Raw genomic sequence first — 23,158 nt, 5'->3', positions numbered from 1 at the left:
CAAACTTTCTGACATTTTTTTTATCACAAGATACGTTATAGAAATAATGGTACATCTGAGGACTATAGAAATGGGGACCTTGTTGATATAACATATATATTAACTTATCCGGCTACGACTGAGACAGACTAACTGTTTGTACAAAATATATGTGGAATGTCAGTCATATGAAAAAAAAAAACCAGAGCAATCATGACTTGATGTGTCTATCAAATTAACAGAACTGCATGGGGATACGAACTTTATCATGCCTTGCATTGTCAACTGGATGGCGAAAAAACATCAGAAGCCACCAGAAGAAAAAAAAATCACGTACTAAACAAGATTTTATTGACCAAACAGAAAGATTGAAACTGTCAGCACCTATTCATTTATTTGTCCCCTACCAATGAAGTCAAGGGGACTTATAGTTTACACTTTGTCCGTCTGTCCGTCAGTCTGGCAGTCCGGCACTTGAAATCAGTTTTCCAGATATTTTTTTTTCATGCTCAAGTTGAAGATATTGATTTGATATTTGAAGTATTGTTTTATCTGATTTGATATTTGGTGTATTGTTTTATCTGATTTGATATTTGGTGTATTGTTTTATCCGATTTGATATTTGGTGTATTGTTTTATATGATTTGATATTTGGTGTAATGTTTTATCATGACAAGTTACAGTTCAAATGCTCACATAATGCTTGCTACTCCTCGGTATAGGAAGAGACTCCTAATGAATGAAAACCTAGTTGTACTTACTAATAATGATAGTAATATTTATATAGCCGCTTAAAGTCTTTATCATGATATTGTTCTGATTACTAGATCGTCTTTATGTAATTTTCTCAAGTTACATTTTTTTTCTGTTAAAATGTGTACAAACACAAACAAAGACATAAATACATAGCATATATAATATGTCACTGTTAAAAAGTTGGTACTTGTACAGTTAACTATTATTTCCGGAAAGAATTCAGATCCACATGGAAGATGACAAATTCTTAACTTTGAAAGTAAATATCCGGTTACAAGATTTGTGGGAAATTAAATCTATTTAGTTTCTGATCAACATCAATATTTTGCCCTTTTTACCAGGAAAGACGTTCCAAAAGCCTTAAATGTAAGTATAGAAGGTTAAAAGACACACAACATTAAAACAAAGGTCAATTTTAATAAAACTTACATTGAAATATCCACGGAAAACTCAATCAATGACGAAAGGTCACTTAGTACATCGTACAGCAACAAGTATCTGAATATCCGTCAGCATCTTGCATATTGTGTACATGTACTACATGCGATTGCATACAACTTCACTTGATCAGTAAATTATCCTGACATGTAACTCATAATGACCTTGTCAATCAGTCATTGTCACCTAGCCTTGACATTTTAATGGTCCAGTGACAATACACCTTACTGCTATTAGCCGACCCGGCCCCTTGACCTTTTGACGCATACAACAATCACTTTTCCATTGTGGTGTCAGATATTTTGTTTTATGACGTCAAAATTTTACGGGAACCTGTGTGATATCTAGTAATGGCGGACAAATAGCGATAAGGTGTGTTAGATAAAAAGGTTCATGATGAATTTTATCACAGTTCCCCATTCACTATACATATTTATACAACATGAGATTCCTATTTTGGTTTTAGGAATGAACTCCCTGGTTTACATGGCATTACATGGAAGGGGAGGTATTATAAGAGTTTGTGTATTAGGCTAAATTTATTTGTGCCAATCGATCTCCTCGTGAATTTCTATCACAGGAAAGAAGTCAGCTGGTATGTTTTATATGTTGTTTTAATAACGATATTTCTGCCCAAAAACATCTACGATACATGCCCTGTGGTTCTATGATTTTTTTTTAGTGTGAAATGGTTATGGTTTATGAACAATTGAATGTGCGCTATATGCTTGCATTTTATCATCCAAACTGCTATATTGTAATCCAAATAATTATGAAGGGTTGGAAGGCTATTTTGAATTTTTGCTTTGACGTCTTCCTGCGATGTAAGGCATAAAAAAAAATATAATAGCCTTTCAAGATGTCTTAATTATTTGGACTACCAAACTGCGAGCACCTTAGTTATGATAATCAGCCATTTGTTAAACTTACATGTATTATCATTCAAAGTAAAAATGTACTTAACAAACACAGATCTCAAAGATTTTTGGAAAATGCTAGAAAAAGAGCATTTTTTATAGATCACACCAAAAAATACAGATTTATATATATGTGTTATTTTTATATACTCTCACATTCATGCAGCTAAATTCATAAGCTCAAGAAAATAATTTGGCTTAAGGTTTGTTTGTTTACCATTGTCTGTCCATTGTCAACATGTCGGACATCTGATTTACTAAAAAACGCTTTAACCAATTTGTATAAAAATTTGGTGGATTTGTTAAGTATCAATGACATGAGCTCCCCCCCTTTTTTTTTAATTTTCAAGTTTACGTTTCAGAGTTCTGGGGTTTTATTCATAAAAAAGGGGGTATTTCACAATTTTCTGATAATAACTCAGCAGTTCTCATGACACTTTGATGAACAGTTTATATCTATTGACGTAAGCTCCCTTTTGTTTTTCTTTTATATAAATAATAGATTTTGTGCATGTTTCTGAGTCCTGGGGTTTTATTCATTAAAAAGGGATAGTATACCAGTTTTCGGACAATAACTCAAAAATGCTTTTAGCATTTCTCATTAAACTTTGGTTAATTATTTATATCTATTGACTCAAATTTTCATGAATTTTTGATTGGTTATATTCATATATTGAGAAGTGATTGAATTTTATTCTTCAAAAAAATGTAATGGGCGTATCATGTGCTTATGGCACAGCTGTTTATTAAGTTATTACTTAGCAAAGTTACAATAATACATTTATCCTTTTTTTGAAAAATTATCTTGGCATCCTTATTTCAGAACCTAACGAAAAAGAATTCTGTTCTCATAAACGGTCAATTGTATCAACAGTATTATGTCATTTAATTTATGTGTCATAAAAATTTTAAAAAGTTATTAAATCTTTATACTTATGATCCTAAAAATTTATTATATTTTGTATACATCCTGTTCAATCTCACTATGGGTACAAGTGTACAGGAAATAAAAAGTCAATATAAAATCAAACAGTGTATCAATTGCATCATTATATATTCATATTGGTATATGTACATGTATTTGGTGTTTTCATGGTTTTTAAACCAGAAAATTGAACAAAGCCTCTTCTCTAGTTTATATTGTTCTTGTTTCATTAATATTTAAGAAATGCAAGCAATTTTGAGAACCTGTCCTTCCCTTTTATTTAACATAATGAATACAAATATAAACAAATGCCAAACTAAATGCAATGTCATGACATTTAAGAATGTTTCTTACATAAACTCAATTTTTTTTTAGAACCAATCAAAACTATTAAACATAAAATTATATAAGTATTTGAAAGTAATTTAAAATGTATTTTCTTTTTGCAATGTTTTTAAACGAGTTTACAAAATGTATGTTATAATAACGTTTTTTTTTTTTAATCAACTATAAGAGCCTTATCCCTCCATTTCAAACTTGTGAATGAATTTTATTAAATAGCTTTGATAACAAAAAATTACATAAAACACTAAACATTGCTAAAACTACAGTAAGGGAAAAAAATCTCCAACATTTTAGAATATTAGTTACATATGGTATACCAATGTTCAATGCATCCTTTAAGGTAACAACCATTTAAATTTAAGGGGTCAGGGAGGAGGGGTTATAGTGTTTTCCTAAACAAAAATTGATCCAAAATATGATGAATGAAAAAATTGTAATTTAAAGCAGTCATATTAGATATTCTGAATCCAAATTTTTCTAATACCTTTAAGCAGGAACATATATATTGGTTAGATATACTGTTCCCAGCTTAAAGTGTTCAAAATTGAAAAAAAAATGAATTAAAGTGTTGGTAAACTGAAAAAAATGTCTGACTGAAACAAAAAACAAACTACAACCCCCTCTATCAGTGCAAGATCTAATTAAAAGTCAAATGTTGCTGACTGTCACTGTTCATAGGAGAGATTTTCCTTAAACTAGGATTGTTTTTATCCTCTTTTGTGTTATGAGCAAAAAATAAAGTAGTTAGAGAGATCAGTAATACAAGATCAACAAAATAGAGATTTTTGTCATGTTGACTATTGTTGTCTATAATGTTGGAGAGTATCCTTTGTTTGATATGTACATGGACCAAGGTTAGCAACACAGGCTCTAGCTTTGCTATGTTGTTGTCAGTTTTTTTGGACCTTTGAGTTGAAGGTCAGGGCTTTAGAAAGGTTAAACTTGTTAATCTTTTTACTTTTGGGTAAGTCAAAAGGTGTTAATTAGTATCAACTATGGTATTGGATCACTCTGACATTCATCTTTATGTTCCATCATTGACATCTAAGTTATTAATTGAATAAGTTTTGACGGAACCAAGCCCTTTTGAACAAAAGAGATAGAGACGTCAATAAAATGATTATATAAATATTATAACAAGCCTTTTGATAGTGGAATAGTAAAACCCAATGACATAATTTGCTTATAATACTCTATAAAATATATATCTTAGTACAGCCCTTGTGTTAGCCACTAGTCTGATGCCCAAGACAAGTAAAATTTTATTCAGACCAGTAATTTTTTGCAAAAAATTGTTTAGACACACAAGGAAAATGTCTGAATATTTGTAGTTGAAAAAGATTTTGGCATAGACTTTTTTTTAGCTCACCTGTCAACTTTAACTTTTGTCAGTCACTAATAAATATCACATTGAATAAATATCATACTACTGCCCTCTGAGGAAGGAATTATCTTTGACTCATAAGGCTATAATTGTTTAATTTTACCGAAAACACATTTTGTCAAAGGACTAAAGTAGTTGGAAAAGATTTTGACATAGACTTCTTTTTAGCTCAACTGTCAATTTTAGCTTTTGTCAGTCACTAATAAATATCACATTGAATAAATATCATACTACTGCCCTCTGAGGAAGGAATTATCTTTGACTCATAAGGCTATAATTGTTTAATTTTACCGAAAACACATATTGGCATTCAGTTTGGCCTCCTTAGTGGTGAATATTAGTGTTATTCACCAGACAGTGCAATTGTTTGAGGTTATTCACTAGCCCAGCTGATTTAGCTGAAAATATTCAAATTAATTCACAACACATGATCTTTTATTAGCCAATAAATTTATTCAATTATACTTTGAGGTAATCATAGCTTTATTCAGTTTATTGTATTTATTTCAGTGGCCAATCCAGGGGAGCGTTCAGGAGGGGGGACCCCCTATTGTATGAAGAATAAAGCAAAATTGAATGGGCACATATGGTTGTAACCCCTCTTTTATCCTGGGTTGAGAAAATCAAATTATAAGCCTGGTACCTTTGATAACTTAATTCAACTGTTTCTGTAGAAAAGTGGTTTCTTTTGTAATAACATTCTACCCCTGGATAATTAGGAAAAATGGATAAATTAAAGAACTATATATCACATACAACTGTAATATCACATGATGATTTATCACATACAACTGTAATATCACATGATGATTTAGCAACCGAAAAAGACCAAATAACATTTAAAAATTAGAAATATGAATATATATATATCTGTTCTTTGAAAAATAATGCAAAAAAGCTAAAGCTGACGTAAATGAAAGCGTGAAAACCTTTGAAGGAAGGTTTAACCTGATTATGTAAACATTTTTCTTTGTGATAAGAAAAATGGTTAATGTGATAATTGACCACACGTAAATAATGATTCTACATGACAAAAGTATCAATTTGAAAAAAAGAGAATGTTAATTAATAATGAGGTTACAGGGAAAAGTGATTCTACATATATGACAGTTGACAAAGGTATCAATTGATTATTCTGACCAGACAGTAGGGACATAAGGACTCAGTAACTGTAACAACCTCATGGTCTGACAAATGGATTCTAATTTGGAATACAGGTGACTGATTTTACAGCAATGACATGTAATGAATGTAATTTGATAATTATTGGTAAGCTATAGCTAGAGGGGATATATATATATAAGGCAGACTTATTGATAATTATGATTAGAAAGACAGAGTTATAGAACATCATCAATAGTGATTGAGGGAAAGGTACTTTATAAAAGCTTGGATCTTATATATATCTTGGATTCTAGTATATGTATTATATAAGGAGGATAACAGGAATTTGAAAAAAATAAATTAGACAGGACATTAGATCACACCAACTACCAACGCTTCTAAGAGAATATAGTATGTATAATGGTTCAGAGGCAAGCAGTTCTTTAACTTATAATTGTCATTACTATTAGAAGCAATATACATGTATACCAAAATCCACAAAAAAGTTAATTTCAATTATTAATGTATTTCATGATAAAAAATGCTAAAGGGTTCACCATAAAAAAAGTTTCAAATCTTAAGGCTAAAAAATAGTCTTTTAACATTTGAAAATCATTTACAATTTAAATACCTTTTGCGACAATCTTTTGTACATATATATGTTTGTGTATTAAAGTTTTATGGCAACAAACTTAGCACTAATTTATAGTCTTTTAAATAATATAAAATACTAAAGAACATTTTTTCAATAACACTGTGAATGGAAAGAGACAACAACCTAACCAAAGAGCAGAAAACAGCCCAAGGCCACTAAATAGGTCTTTAGCACAGCTAGAATATCCTGCAACTTACTTGTAGAACATAGTTGATGTCAATACATTGATTCTCTGCAATATCTTTGGTTTTTATACGACAGCAAAAAAGTTTTTGCTTCGTATAATGCTATCATGTCTCTAAATGTTTCGGAATTAAGGGCTAAAAAGGGGAAAACTGAGTTTTTCTGGTCAATGGACAATTAAAACAATTTAAAAGCAGTGTAAGGAAGGTAACTCAAAAACATTTAACTAGAATGTTGGGTATGTTTCTCATTTACCTCCTTTACACTTTTTGTTAATTATGTATATAGAAATGTCAGGTTTTGGATTAATTGGCAAATAAGGGTGGTGGTGTAGTAGTTAATTTTTTCCAAATTTCTCAAATTCCAAATTTTTGAAAAGTTTGAAGAAGAAATCTTTAATTGCACAATATTGTGCATATTGCACAATAAGTTTTGTATGATCTTGACATTTGTTTTGTGTCAGATACTCATATTAATTATGTCAAAAATTTGATCACCATCCAAATTCAGAGCTGTATCAAGCTTTAATGTTGTGTCCATACAGGACCATACTTGCCCCAACTGTTCAGGGTTTGACTCGGCGGATGTATAATGCTGTGCCCTGCAGAGCACCTTGTTTGTACTAAATGCTGCTGAAAATTTGGCTGGTCATGTTCCTCTTTTGGAAACTATATCAAGATTTATACATAATACATTGTAGATATAGGAAGATGTGGTATGAGTGCCAATTAGACAACTCTCCATCCAAATAACAATTTATAAATGTAAACCATTACTAGGTCAATGTACAGCCTTCAACATGGAGCCTTGGCTCACAACAAGCTATAAAGGGCCCAAAATTACTAGTGTAAAAACCATTCAAATGGGCAAACCAACAGTCTAATCTATATTAAAAAACGATAAACGAGAAACAAGTATAAATTACATAAACAAAAAACAACTACTGTACATCAGATTCCTGACTTAGGAAAGGTGCAAACATTTGTCTGTAATGCAATTAAGGTTCATTATACATCGTCAATAATATGAAATATGATTTTAAGTGGTAAAAGGGCTTTAACCTATCATGGGGTCATTGTAAAAAGTATGAATACATTTGTAATGTCTTATAACAAAGGATTACAATAATACATATAATAATCAGATTTTGCACAAATCTCTTGACTGAGTTTATTTTATTTTTTTTACCCCATTTTTAAGCACTGGGTTTGGGCTCTTTCGTGGTGGCCAGTTTGTATTGGTAGAGGAAGCCGATGTTCCTGGAGAAAACCACTACCTGATAATCCTAGTCAATTAAGATTGGATTTGAGTGCACCCTCATGAGCAGGGTTCAAACTCACAACCTCAGTGTTGACTGGCTAGTAATTTCAGTAGTAACTACTAAGACCACTCGGCCAATCAGTCCCCTCTGACTTGAGTTAAAAGGTCTCTTAAATTTCATCTAAAGAATAAGGAGATGTTGTGTAATAATACAATTTATCTTACCTCCTATACATTTCTAGGAATGTGATTCCAGGTTAAAAGCGCCCTCGTGGAGACCGTGTATATTTAATATTAGGTTAGTAGGTGGGCAGGCTTATCTCATACACGGTTAGTAGTGGTGTTATGTCTCTTTATATTCCATATAAGGTAGTGGGGAGGCGGGCTTATTTCACACACGGTTAGTAGTTGTGTTACGTCCCTTTTTAAAAACAAAACGGTATTGACAAAATAACGTAAAAGTTACATCAGACAAAGAAATTGATGATTAAGATTGAAATAAATTCATAATACAAATTTAATATACTTTTTGGACCTTTTGGATTATAGCTCTTCATCTTTTATATAAGCTTTGGACTTCAAATATTTTGGCCACGAGCATCACTGGAGAGACATGTTTTGTCGAAATGCGCATCTGGTGCAACAAAATTGGTACCATTGATTTTATTAAATCTAACAAGTTGTTATTGTTTGTTGGTATCTGATTTTGTAAGATCAATGGAAGTAGTTTCTTAATGGTAACAGTATTTAAGACTTATTCATTTTGATAGGTCTAAATTTCACAGTTAAGATAGTCATTAAGATAAATTTGTTACATAGTGTGCTAGTGACCTAATACTGTATATATGAGGTCAAGTAAATTCCATATGAGGTGAAAGCAAAGAACTAATAATACTAAGCTGACAAAATGTGAAAACATTCAAAATCAAAAACTTAAGCAGCAGCAGGCATAATTATTATAACAACTACAATGAATGAAAAACAAATATAAAAAACAGCCACTGAATGATATCCACTTGATTACAGGTTTCTGGCATGGGACCCCAAAAAAGAATGTGGTGGGGTTACATTTTCTTTGTAAGAGCTCAACCTTCCTCACAGTATGTTTTCCCTCTTTCTTATTAGTTGTAGGAAAAGGTTATATAAAAGTAGAGACAATATTAAAGTTGATTTTAGAATCGCAATATTACTTCATAAAGGCTTAATAATATTGAGATTGAATATTATTTATTGGACTGACTTAGTTACACTAGAAAATTACAGATTTTGTAAACCATTATGTTACATTTGACAAGATATAACTTCACATTAAAATATAAAGTCTTTTCTATTGATGTTTGAAATATTCAATTGTTGAAAACATTATGTTTCTATAAAAATACTTCTCTTTGAAGATATTGATAAAAATATGTTAATTTTGTATCCATATAAAGTTCAATTGATATTTTTTGTTAGTTAACTGGAAATTTAATTGTAGGTGTCGTAATGTACTAATGTGGAATTTCTAAGTAAATATGCATTTGTTTGAAAATGCCAAAAAAAATGTTGATTTGATGTTTTTACTACATTATTAAGTGATTCATGTAAAAATTCACACTTTTGTGTGTTTTATAATAGCTATTGATTTTCTCTGTGGTGATTATAAATTGTTGTAATTTATAATACTGTCTGGCATGGAATATTACTCTTCAAATGAATATTAATATTACCGTTAATCAAACCATAATTGGGTAAAACCACTAACTCATGGCCTCTCAAGTCATTTATTTAAAATCAAGCTTTTTGTCGAGCCTTCGACTTTAGTCGAAAAAGCGAGACTAAGCGATCCTACTTTCCGTCGGCGTCGTCGGCGGCGGCGGCGTCCACAAATATTCACTCTGTGGTTAAAGTTTTTGAAATTTTAATAACTTTCTTAAACTATACTGGATTTCTACCAAACTTGGACAGAAGCTTGTTTATGATCATAAGATAGTATCCAGAAGTAAATTTTGTAAAAATAAAATTCCATTTTTTCCGTATAAATGGACTTAGTTTTTTCTGCGGGGAAACATTACATTCACTCTGTGGTTAAAGTTTTTAGAATTTTAATAACTTTCTTAAACTATCCTTGGTTTGAACCAAATTTTGACAGAAGCTTGTTTATGATCATAAGATAGTATCCAGAAGTAAATATTGTAAAAAGATAACTCCATTTTTTCTGTATTTTACTTTTAAATGGACTTAGATTTTCTTCCAGTTAACATTGCATACAGTCGGCAGTTTAAGTTTTCAAAACATTAATTAAATTCATTAACTATCCTAGACTTTTACCAAACTTGGACAGAAGCTTCTTACAATCAAAAGATGGTATCAAGAGGAATTTTTTTATTGATTTTTTTCCTCATTTTTTGTTGAGCCTGCGATTTACAGCAAAAGTAGGCGAGACACTGGGTTCCGCAGAACCCTTACAACTTTTATAATATATCATTTAGAAGTTTAAATCTGTAAAAGACCCCTGACTGTATGAAAACATATAAGACAAATCTAAGGGAAAGCTTGAAAGGACTGATTTAACTTCACAATGTACATTAATGAACGAAAAAATAATCTGTCACCTAACCATTCAGTGGTAATCATTGTGAATTTGGCTTCTAATCATTTCTTTTGGGAAACTGATACCTAGCCATTCATTTGTATTCAGTGGCTCCATAAACAGTTCTTGTGCCAATCCATTACCTAACATAAACCATCCATTCAGTGGTATTCAGGTTCTACTGTACCCAGTTTTTGTGGCAGTTTTGTACTATAATAAACCATCCATTCAGTGGTATTCAGGTTCTACTGTACCCAGTTTTTGTGGCAGTTTTGTACTATAATAAACCATCCATTCATTGGTAATCAGTGGATCCTTAGCAAAGTTATTGTGGCAATAAAGTACTACAACACCCATTGATTTGTATTAAAGGACTCTTAAAGCAGTTCTTGTGGCAATCTAACACCTAACATAAACCATCCATTCAGTGGTAATAAGTGGCTCCTTACGAATTGTGGGTGCAATATGGTAATTTAACATCCATTCAGTGGTAATTAGTGGCTCTTACCAATTGTGGATGCAATATGGTACTTTAACATCCATTCAGTGGTATGTAGTGCCTCCTGACCAATTGTGGGTGCTACATGGTACTTTTAACATCCATTCAGTGGAATTCAGTGGCTCTTTACTGATTGTGGGTGCAATATGGTACTTTAACATCCATTCAGTGGTAACCAGTGCCTCTTACCAATTTTGGGTGCAATATGGTACTTTAACATCCTTTCAGTGATAATCAGTGCCTCTAACCAATTGTGGGTGCAATATGGTACTTTAATATCCATTCAGTGTTTACCAGTGCCTCTAACCAATTTTGGGTGCAATATAGTACTTTAACATCCATTCAGTGGTATTCTGTGAATCCTTACCAATTGTGGGTGCAATATGGTACTATACCATCCATTTAGTGGTATCCAGTGACTCTTTACCTGTTGTGGTGTCAATATGATACTGAACCATTCATTCATTGGTAATCAGTAGCTGTTACCAATTGTGGTAGCAATATGGTTCTTAACCATACATTCATGATTCAGTGGTAATAAGTGTCTCTTTACCTATTGTGGTGTCAAAATGGTACTGAACCATCCATTCAGTGGAAATTAGTGGCTCTTTACCAATTTTGAGTGTAATATGGTACTTAACCCTCCATTCAGTGGTATCCAGTGGATACTATATGGTACTTTACCATCCATTCAGTGTTAATTAGTGGCTCTTTTCCTATATAGGTGTCAATATGGTACCGAACCACCCTTTCAGTGGTAATTAGTGGCTCTTACCAACTGTAAGTGCAATATGGTACTTTACAATCCATTCAGTGTTAATAAGTGGCTCTTTACCTATTGTGGTCTCAATATGGTACCGAACTATCCATTCAGTGGAAATTAGTGGCTCTTTACCAATTTTGAGTGTAATATGGTACTTAACCCTCCATTCAGTGGTATCCAGTGGATACTATATGGTACTTTACCATCCATTCAGTGTTAATTAGCGGCTCTTTTCCTATTTAGGTGTCAATATGGTACCGAACCACCCTTTCAGTGGTAATTAGTGGCTCTTACCAACTGTAAGTGCAATATGGTACTTTACAATCCATTCAGTGTTAATAAGTGGCTCTTTACCTATTGTGGTCTCAATATGGTACCGAACTATCCGTTCAGTGGAAATTAGTGGCTCCTTACCAATTTTGAGTGTAATATGGTACTTAACCCTCCATTCAGTGGTATCCAGTGGATACTATATGGTACTTTACCATCCATTCAGTGTTAATTAGTGGCTCTTTTCCTATATAGGTGTCAATATGGTACCGAACCACCCTTTCAGTGGTAATTAGTGGCTCTTACCAACTGTAAGTGCAATATGGTACTTTACAATCCATTCAGTGTTAATAAGTGGCTCTTTACCTATTGTGGTGTCAATATGGTGCTGAACTATCCATTCAGTGGTAATTAGTGGCTCTCACCAATTTTCTTGTAATGTTTATTATGTGGAAATTAGTGGCCCCTTCATAATTTTTGTGGCAATCTGGACCTAACTATCCATTCTGATGTAACAAGTGGCTCCTAATCAGTTCTTGTTGGAATCTTGAAACTGACCAGCTATTCGATAGTTCTTAATGTAATCTTGTGCAAATCAAGCACCTCATATATGCCATCAGTGGGTCATACACGTACCTTTGTTTGCATATGAAAAAATGTTTCAAATTAGAACAATTGATTAATTATGTACTTTATTATGTATATAAAAACAATAAATGAAGATTGAAAGACAATTGTGTGACAGAAATAGTGACATTTCATTACAAAAACTAGGTTGACAGAAAAGACATGTTTTCCAGCTGTTTAACAAACATGTCTTCCACTCCATTACACATGTACTCTAAGTAGGCTCTATGTTTCTACATTTCTAACATGTGGTATAAACTACATATAAAATCTTTTACAAATTTATGAAAGTAAATGAAATCATTCAATATTAAAATGATTACATGTAGTCATGGTAGTATTGTGGAAAACAAATAAATATATTTAGGTTTACTTTGTAAAGTTGTGTGATTAACTTTTCCCTAGAAAAATCTCAAACAAAATATAAACTTTCCCTAGAAAAATCTCCAACAAAATATAAACTTTGATTTAATGAAACTTGAATCAATCTTCTTTTGTAAAGCCAGTCAGGACCAATTTGAACTAAACATAGTCTAAACAATACTAGGTATGTAGTATAAGTATTGTGTTTTATATTACAGCTAATCAACCAACCACCATCAGTCTCCATTGTTATATAATCATTTTTTAATGAAATACTCAATTTTGGGACAAAAGGTGCTGTTCCTTTGTAAAACTGTTCAATTGATAAAGATAATTTTGTGTTATATTATACAAATCTTACAACTGTTTTTTTAAATGTAGTTTTTTTGTTGATTTGATCTTTTTCAACCTAGTTAAAGAAGGGGAGACAATTCAGATGATATCATTTTTTAAAGGAAAGTAGAGTAAATGTAAATATTTTAATTAGTAGCAAGAAAACAAGCTCTGTGACTAATATTTATACGAACGCAAAATATTTTTTTGGATCGTATAATGGTAAGATGTCATCTGCTTCTTTGTCTGCATCATTGTCGGAAGACACATTGTTTCTGGACAATAAATGTAGTTGAAGTGAATTAATCTCTATGAAATTTGTTAACAAGGTTGAATACTTAAAAAGGAATGTTAGGATTGATTTCGGGGATGATGGCCCCAATCATTAAGGAAAAAGGGGTCCTAAAGGGGGCCAAAAACAACCATCATTCTAGTTTTAGGATAATAACTTGTGTGTAAGTGTATAGATCTCTCTGAAATTGTACCACAAGGTTCCATATAACAAAGGGAAGGCTTGGATGGAGTTTTGGGTTAAATTCCCCTGACTTGTAGGAATATAAGGGGGCCAAAAAAAGGCCAAAAAAACAAGCATTTTTCTAGTTTCCAGGCAATACCTTGTGTTTAAGTGTATTGATCTCTATGAAATTGTACTACAAGATTCAATACTACTAGGGAGAGGCTGGGATTGAATTTTGGTGTTATTGCTCCAAGGGGGTTTCAAAAGTTGTTTGGGGGGGGGGGGGGGGGCAATGTTTTCCAATTATATTTTTCAAAAAATTTCAAATTATGTGTGAATTTTTAAAAAAATGCAAAAGAAGAATTCTTCAATTACACAGTATTGTGCAATAGATTTGTCAGATCTTTGACCTGATTTTTTGTGTCAGAAACCTATATTTTTTTTTTTTTTTTAACAATCCAAATTCAGACAGTATCAAGCTTGAATATTGTGTCCACATGTGCCCCAACTGTTCAGGGTTTCGACCTCTGCAGTCATATCAGGCTGCGCTCAGCTAAGCATTTTATGTTTTCTAATTTCTAAAAGCAAATATCATAAGAGATGTTTTTTTCATATTTTTATACCCCCGCTTTAAAAAAGGGGGGGGTATACTGTTTTTTATACCCCCGCTTTAAAAAAGGGGGGTATACTGTTTAACCTCTGTCTGTCAGTCCGTCCATCAGTCCGTCCATCAGTCCGTCCGTCCATCAGTCTGTCCGTCAGTCAGTCCGTCCCATGAAACTTTCGTCACATTTTTCTCAGAAACTACACATCCACCCTTTCTGTAATTTGGTATCAACATTTATATATGTCAGCCATACTGTGTGATGCGTTTTCAGATTCATCACTTGACAACTTCCTGTTTACCGAACACTTGTCCGATTTTACGCATGATAGCCAAGTTGAAAATTTTCGTCACATTTTTCTCAGGAACTACAATACAAGGATTTCTGAAATTTTGTTTCAGGATTTATATAAGTCAGCTATACCGTGTGAAGCGTTTTCAGATTCATCACTCGACAACTTCCTGTTTACCGAACACTTGTATGATTTCACACATGATAGCCAAGTTGAAAATTTTCGTCACATTTTTCTCAGGAACTACAATACAAGAATTTCTGAAATTTGGTTTCAGGATTTATATAAGTCAGCTTAACCGTGTGATGCGTTTTCAGATTCATCACTCGACAACTTCCTGTTTACCAAACATTTGTATGATTTTACACATGATAACCAAGTTAAAAATTTTCGTCACATTTTTTCTCAGGAACTACAATACAAGGATTTCTGAAATTTGGTTTCAGGATTTTTATAAGTCAGCTATACCGTGTGATGCATTTTCAGATTCATCACTCGACAACTTCCTGTTAACCGAACACTTGCATATTTTTACACTATTAATATTATCCACTAGCGGCGTTGGTATCATAAGTGAGCAGTAGCTCGCAGTTTCACTTGTTTATTTTGAAATTCTAACATTTTATTCCCACACTTTTCATTTGATAAAGAAAATTATTTGTTTTATTTTATAAATATTACTACTGATTTTTCAAACGTAAAACATTTTGTTTAATTCAATATTTTGTAAAACCAATTAATATAAGGGGAGACAACATAGCAAATGAGATCTTTGACAAAAAAAAATCTTCTATTTTTCTGAAAAGCACATACATGTATTTATTACATAATAGGTATTTTCTTGTATTTTATCTAAAAATTCTATAATACTTTATTCATATCCATAATAATCTTGACATAATATAACAATAATGCACAATCTGTAGCTTGCAAAATAGCTTTGTGACCCATACCTTTAAATGGCATGTTATAAACTCAAATTGTTTTTAGTTAAGACACCTTATGATAACCTGGAATAGCCCTAACTTGAACCAAATTCAACCTAACTACATAACACTACCTATGCAAGCTGATAATTTTTAACAAATTTACACTTTTTTGCCGTTACATATATATCTTGAAAGATGAAGTTGACAAGTATTGTAAAGAGCAATAATGGTCAGCAATACAAGATCTACAAATATAAAAAAAGGGAGATGTGGTAATGAGACAACTCTCCACAAGAGACCAAAAATGACACAGAAATTAACATTTATAGGTCACCATACAGCCTTCAACAATGAGCATAGCCCATACTGGATATTCAGCTATAAAAGGCCCCGAAATGACAATGTAAAACATTTCAAACGAGAAAATTAACGGCCTTAATATGCCATTATGACTCACTGAAATCAACAACTGACTTTTCATAGGAGTAATGTTGCCATTAATGATCATTAATTAAGCAGCAATATTTAAAACTAATTATAAAGGAACTTACACAATAGAGATATGGAAACTGTAATCTGTAGAAATAATTATCAGTACAATACATAGGAATAAGTCACATAACCACTGGTATAGGGGTAAAAATAATTATCAGTACAATACATAGGAATAAGTCACATAACCACTGGTATAGGGGTAAAAATAATTATCAGTACAATACACAGGAATAAGTCACATAACCACTGGTATAGGGGTAAAAATAATTATCAGTACAATACATAGGAATAATTCACATAACCACTGGTATAGGGGTAAAAATAATTATCAGTACAATACACAGGAATAAGTCACATAACCACTGGTATAGGGGTAAAAATAATTATCATTACAATACATAGGAATAATTCACATAACCACTGGTATAGGGGTAAAAATAATTATCAGTACAATACATAGGAATAAGTCACATAACCACTGGTATAGGGGTAAAAACAATTATCAGTACAATACACAGGAATAAGTCACATAACCACTGGTATAGGGGTAAAAATAATTATCAGTACAATACACAGGAATAAGTCACATAACCACTGGTATAGGGGTAAAAATAATTATCAGTACAATACATAGGAATAAGTCACATAACCACTGGTATAGGGGTAAAAATAATTATCAGTACAATGCATAGGAATAAGTCACATAACCACTGGTATAGGGGTAAAAATAATTATCAGTACAATACATAGGAATAAGTCACATAACCACTGGTATAGGGGTAAAAATAATTATCAGTACAATACATAGGAATAAGTCACATAACCACTGGTATAGGGGTAAAAATAATTATCATTACAATACATAGGAATAAGTCACATAACCACTGGTATAGGGGTAAAAATAATTATCAGTACAATACATAGGAATAAGTCACATAACCACTGGTATAGGGGTAAAAACAATTATCAGTACAATACACAGGAATAAGTCACATAACCACTGGTATAGGGGTAAAAATAATTATCAGTACAATACACAGGAATAAGTCACATAACCACTGGTATAGGGGTAAAAATAATTATCAGTACAATACATAGGAATAAGTCACATAACCACTGGTATAGGGGTAAAAACAATTATCAGTACAATACACAGGAATAAGTCACATAACCACTGGTATAGGGGTAAAAATAATTATCAGTACAATACATAGGAATAAGTCACATAACCACTGGTATAGGGGTAAAAATAATTATCAGTACAATACACAGGAATAAGTCACATAACCACTGGTATAGGGGTAAAAATAATTATCAGTACAATACATAGGAATAAGTCACATAACCACTGGTATAGGGGTAAAAATAATTATCAGTACAATACATAGGAATAAGTCACATAACCACTGGTATAGGGGTAAAAATAATTATCAGTACAATAATAAAATTGAGAATGGAAATGGGGAATGTGTCAAAGAGACAACAACCCGACCAAAATAAAAAAAAAAACACAACAGCAGAAGGTCACCAACAGGTCTTCAATGTAGCGAGAAATTCCTGCACCCGGAGGCGTCCTTCAGCTGGCCCCTAAACAAATATATACTAGTTCAGTGATAATGAACGCCATACTAATTTCCAAATTGTACACAAGAAACTAAAATTTAAATAATACAAGACTAACAAAGGCCAGAGGCTCCTGACTTGGGACAGGCGCAAAAATGCGGCGGGGTTAAACATGTTTGTGAGATCTCAACCCTCCCCCTATACCTCTAACCAGTGTAGAAAAGTAAAAGCATAACAATACGCACATTAAAATTCAGTTCAAGAGAAGTCCGAGTCTGATGTCAGAAGATGTAACCAAAGAAAATAAACAAAATGACAATAATACATAAATAACAACAGACTACTAGCAGTTAACTGACATGCCAGCTCCAGACTTCAATTAAACTGACTGAAAGATTATGATTTCATCATATGAACATCAGGCACAATCCTTCCCGTAAGGGGTTTAGTATCATACCATCATAACATATATGAGAAGAACATAACCCGTGTCATGCCAACAACTGTTTTTAGAATAAATGTGTTTAGTTCTGACGCAAAGACCTTATCAGTGACTCAATATTAACGCCAAAATATGCAATCTTTAATGACTTGACAACAGTATCGTAATTATATCCCTTCTTAATAAGTCTATTCAAAGGTTTTGTAAGTTTATGAGGTGAATACTGACACCTTTGTGCTTTATAAAGAATATTTCCATAAAAAATTGGATGTGAAATACCTGAACGTATAAAAAGTCTGCATGTTGAGCTATATTTACGAATGATGTCTTTATACAGATGATAAAATTTAGTAAATGTTTTGACTAGTTTGTGATATCGAAAACCCTGGTGTAATAATTTTTCAGTAATACATAAATTTCTCTCGTTAAAATCTAAAACATTGTTACATACACGAGCGAATCGTACAAGTTGAGATATATAAACACCGTAAGATGGTGACAAGGGAACGTCACCATCTAAAAACGGATAATTAACGATAGGAAATGAAAAATCATCCCTTTTATCATAAATTTTAGTATTCAGCTTTCCGTTAGTGATATAGATATCAAGATCGAGGAAAGGGCAGTGGTCATTGTTAGTATTAGCTTTATTTAAAGTGAGTTCACCAGGATAAATTTCATTAATATACATACTGAAGTCGTCATTATTGAGAGCCAAAATATCATCCAAATATCTAAAAGTATTATTAAATTTGTTTATCAGATGTTGTTTTGATGGATCTTTGCTTATTTTTGTCATAAATTGTAACTCGTAACAATACAAAAAGAGGTCCGCAATAAGTGGTGCACAGTTAGTCCCCATTGGAATTCCGATAATCTGACGATATACGGAATCCCCAAAGCGAACAAAAATGTTATCTAGTAAAAATTCAAGGGCATATATAGTATCAAAGCATGTCCAATTAACATAGTTTTTTTTGTTTATTGCTACTAAAAAATTACCTAAAAGAGTTTGAACATATATATTCACATTCTGATTTTTTGAATGCCCATTTAATTAGGTGTGTGAATTTTTTCTTAATGAGAATGTGAGGCAATGTGGTATACAGGGTAGAAAAATCAAAACTTTGAACAGATTCAAAATCACCAATATAAGCATTGCAATTTATCAAGTACTATGAATACATAGGAATAAGTCACATAACCACTGGTATAGGGGTAAAAATAATTATCAGTACAATACACAGGAATAAGTCACATAACCACTGGTATAGGGGTAAAAATAATTATCAGTACAATACATAGGAATAAGTCACATAACCACTGGTATAGGGGTAAAAATAATTATCATTACAATACATAGGAATAAGTCACATAACCACTGGTATAGGGGTAAAAATAATTATCAGTACAATACACAGGAATAAGTCACATAACCACTGGTATAGGGGTAAAAATAATTATCAGTACAATACACAGGAATAAGTCACATAACCACTGGTATAGGGGTAAAAATAATTATCAGTACAATACATAGGAATAAGTCACATAACCACTGGTATAGGGGTAAAAATAATTATCAGTACAATACATAGGAATAATTCACATAACCACTGGTATACTATAGGGGTAAAAATAATTATCAGTACAATACATAGGAATAAGTCACATACCCACTGGTATAGGGGTAAAAATAATTCATTATGCTTAGGTTCGGTCAAGGATTTGTATAGTACTATAAAAATTTGGTTTGGTTCAGACATTGTTTCATCAACAATTAATGTAATCTCCAATATAAAAGCTAATGTCCCTTGCACAAGATTTATTATGTTTTAGAAAATCTTAGATCTACTGAAAAATTATGGAAATGGTCTTTTTTATTAGACCTTTAGCCAAGGTATTTGATTGTTTTATGCTAATTATGATAAAATGAAAAATCATGTACATGTATTTAGATTTTTTTACCAGGTTTATTCCATGCTGTAGGCAACGGGGGCATTAAGTGTTACCATTGACCATATGTCCATCCTTCTATCCCTCCATTGGTCTTTCCTTTTGTCTCATTTTCATTTCCACATTGCACAATTATGCTTAGAATCAAAACTTGCAGACAGAGCTCAAATTTGGACAGTGAGCTATACAGTTGAGTTCTATAGCTATGCCTATTATAACTTAAAAAAACCTTAAGTTTTTATTATCCAAATTTTATGAAACTCATACAAAATACTAAGAACTACAACATGCAGACAGATTTTGAATTTGGATTGTAAGTCATTTACCATTCTAGAGTTCTGCCCTGGTTTAACTTATAATTTATGATTGCAAAACTTGAGCAAGGGCAATATCTCCTCTGAGACTCCTTCTTTTTTAAGTGGAGATTCCTTTTATTACCATTTATATCTTACTTCTTTTCTAGCATTTGCCTAAAGACCTTCTTCAAGTTCTTGTTGCTGAACTGGGTCAATGTGCATATTTAACTATGGCAACTCTCCAACACTAAAGACTAGGATATAATTCATGATTAATATCTCTTTTGTGTTGATCTAGTATTTCGAACAGCCTTCAATAATGAGCAAAGCCCAATACTGCATAGTTGGCTTTAAAAAGCCACGAAATGACAATGTAAAACAATTCAAATGAGATACATAAATGTATATCCCAAAGATGTTCGTGGCTAAGTTTGTTTCCCATTGCTTTGTTTGTTCCAATGGAAACACTTTTTATTATGCTCCTGCCATAGGGGAGGGGGTATTAAGTTTTACCCTTATCTGTCTGTATGCATGTCCGTACGTTCCTTGGTCTGTACATCCCAAAAATTGGTTTCTGTTCTCTAACTTTAGTTTGCCTTAACCAAATGTTATGAAACTTATACACAATGATCATTACCACCACAAAACACAGACCAAATTTGAATTTTAGTGGGGTCACTTGTACCCTTCTAGAGTTATATGCCCTTTACAAATGGAAAAATTGCTAGTCATTTCCTATCTCAAACCTTTATTTACCTCTAACAAATGTTATGAAACTTATACAAAATGCTTAATACCACAAAACTTAGATGTTTGAATTATTGTGGCATAACTTTTGCTGTTCTAATGTTATGCCCCTTTTCAAATGATAAAAGTTCTGACTTTTTTGTTTCCTTTCTGTAACTATAGTTTGCGTCAAATAAATGTTATGACACATATTTACAATGCTTATTATTACCACAAAACTCAGATCAAGTTCAAATTTGGGTAGCATCACTTTTACAGTTACTGAGTTATGTCCCTTTATAACTTTATATTCAAAGGGGGGGGGGGGGGCATGTTCTGGGACACATTCCCCATTTATTAGGTTATAGTTAATAGAGGACAGGCACCAAGCAGAGGTGGATTAAGGGGAGGGGGGGCTCTTTGGGATGTTTACTTGCCAGAATGCTCCCCCTCACCCTACTCTTTTTCAAAATTCCTGGATCCTCACCTGCCATATATGTTGAGATATGCTCACATGACTTTTACTTGACCTTTGGGTCAGGTCAGCTATAAAGTAGAGTCAAACTCTATTTCTGTACAAAGTTAATGTGAATTGAATGGATCAGCTATTACTTCTATTATAACCTACATTGTAATGTATTAGCGATTGGTTTTAAATTTGCCTATATATTTCTGTTGATGATATTGGCTCGTGTATATAAAAACATTAAATGTTCATGGTTTGATAACTGTACAGGACTGAGACCCATGGACCTATTACATCTTGCTCAACAAGTGATTGTTGATTTAACCAGCCATTTTTCAGATCTGTGTCTTTATGCATCATTTCAAATTATCAAAATTATATTTTGATGTTAAACAAATCTGTTACGTTCTTTAAGCAGCTTTTACAAAATGTTGTTTTAAGCATTATTACATTTTTATAAAGCAATGTTCTTTTGCTCGAAAAAATTTCAAAAACAAGAACCATCAACACAATCATTTATGCTAATGTCGCAATAACATTATTCTCAGTACTTAGCCACCTGCTACAGACACAGAATCAATAATCAGAAATAGAAGGTAGTTAACTCCCCTTCTTTGCTTCATGTAATGATGTTTACATGTATTATATAATTAGGTTGTGTTATTTTTTTCCCATTTATATAATGTTTTCCCTTTGATACGAACGATATGACTGATTTTTACAGGTATTAAGCCCACTGTCAACGAAGCATGGCTGTATGACAAGGATGGTTATATATTATTAAAATAGACGACAACATATTTAAGTAAGTATGTATTTATTTCTACTCTCAAATGTACTTTAAGAACTTTAACGTTTAGTTAGGAGTGGTGATATTTCTCTTCTTTGTGAAGTATTGTCCAAACTTATTGTTAACAACTGGTTGACTTTGGTGCATTTAATAATACAATTTATTTAGGATTTAATATTTTTATGTGTACATATACAGGGAACAACATTATTGACAGTAGTTGTAATAGAAGTACACACATTTGTTATTTTAGTTATAGTACACAATGAACTTTTATATATGTACTTAGAAAGTTTGATTTACCCCCGGATTTTACAATTAGTGGGAGTTAATATCATAAGGTAAAGTAAATATACATGATACTTGTCTGAAATATTGTCATAAAAGCTATTTTTTAAATCAATATCAATTTTTGATATTTCTTTTTATAATATGCATAATGCATGGGTTAATTTCTCATAAATTTAACTGTTGGTTAAAAATAGAATATTCTTACATATAAGGTTGTGTAGTTTTAAATGAAGCTGTTCATCAGTGCATCAAAATTTCATTCACATATTTTTGGATTAAGATGAATCACAAAAGATGATTTTTTTTCGTTAGTACATGTGAAATGTTGTTTATTTGTATGGTAAGTTTAGTATTAGTCACTATTGAAGAAATTACAGGGGAGGCTATATTTATTCGATATTTGGATTTTTGAAAAATTGTATTTATTGGTTTTGAGTATAGCTATTTTTTATATCCACATTGGACGCGTGCAAATGGCCA

At 32.1% G+C, this 23,158-nt stretch overlaps 1 protein-coding gene across 12 annotated transcripts in view; it reads left to right on the top strand.

The window, feature by feature from the left end:
• The first annotated feature begins 995 nt into the window (after positions 1–995).
• The window catches only part of LOC134716067 (nuclear hormone receptor HR96-like), a 155,730-nt gene continuing 133,567 nt past the window's right edge, over positions 996–23,158 (top strand). For 6 of the 12 annotated variants that reach the window (XM_063578804.1, XM_063578800.1, XM_063578797.1 and 3 more), the window contains exons 1-2: positions 996–1,101; positions 22,322–22,402. The gene's annotated coding sequence lies outside the window, so the exon portion shown is untranslated. Of the gene's footprint in view, positions 1,102–22,321; positions 22,407–22,459; positions 22,729–23,158 lie in introns of those variants that run through there. The other 6 variants (XM_063578806.1, XM_063578801.1, XM_063578799.1 and 3 more) reach the window with 2 other exon arrangements.

The sequence above is a fragment of the Mytilus trossulus genome, chromosome 4 (assembly GCF_036588685.1).
Source record: "Mytilus trossulus isolate FHL-02 chromosome 4, PNRI_Mtr1.1.1.hap1, whole genome shotgun sequence".
Classification (NCBI taxonomy): Eukaryota; Metazoa; Mollusca; class Bivalvia; order Mytilida; family Mytilidae; genus Mytilus; species Mytilus trossulus.
This window is presented reverse-complemented; position numbering and strand designations above follow the sequence as displayed.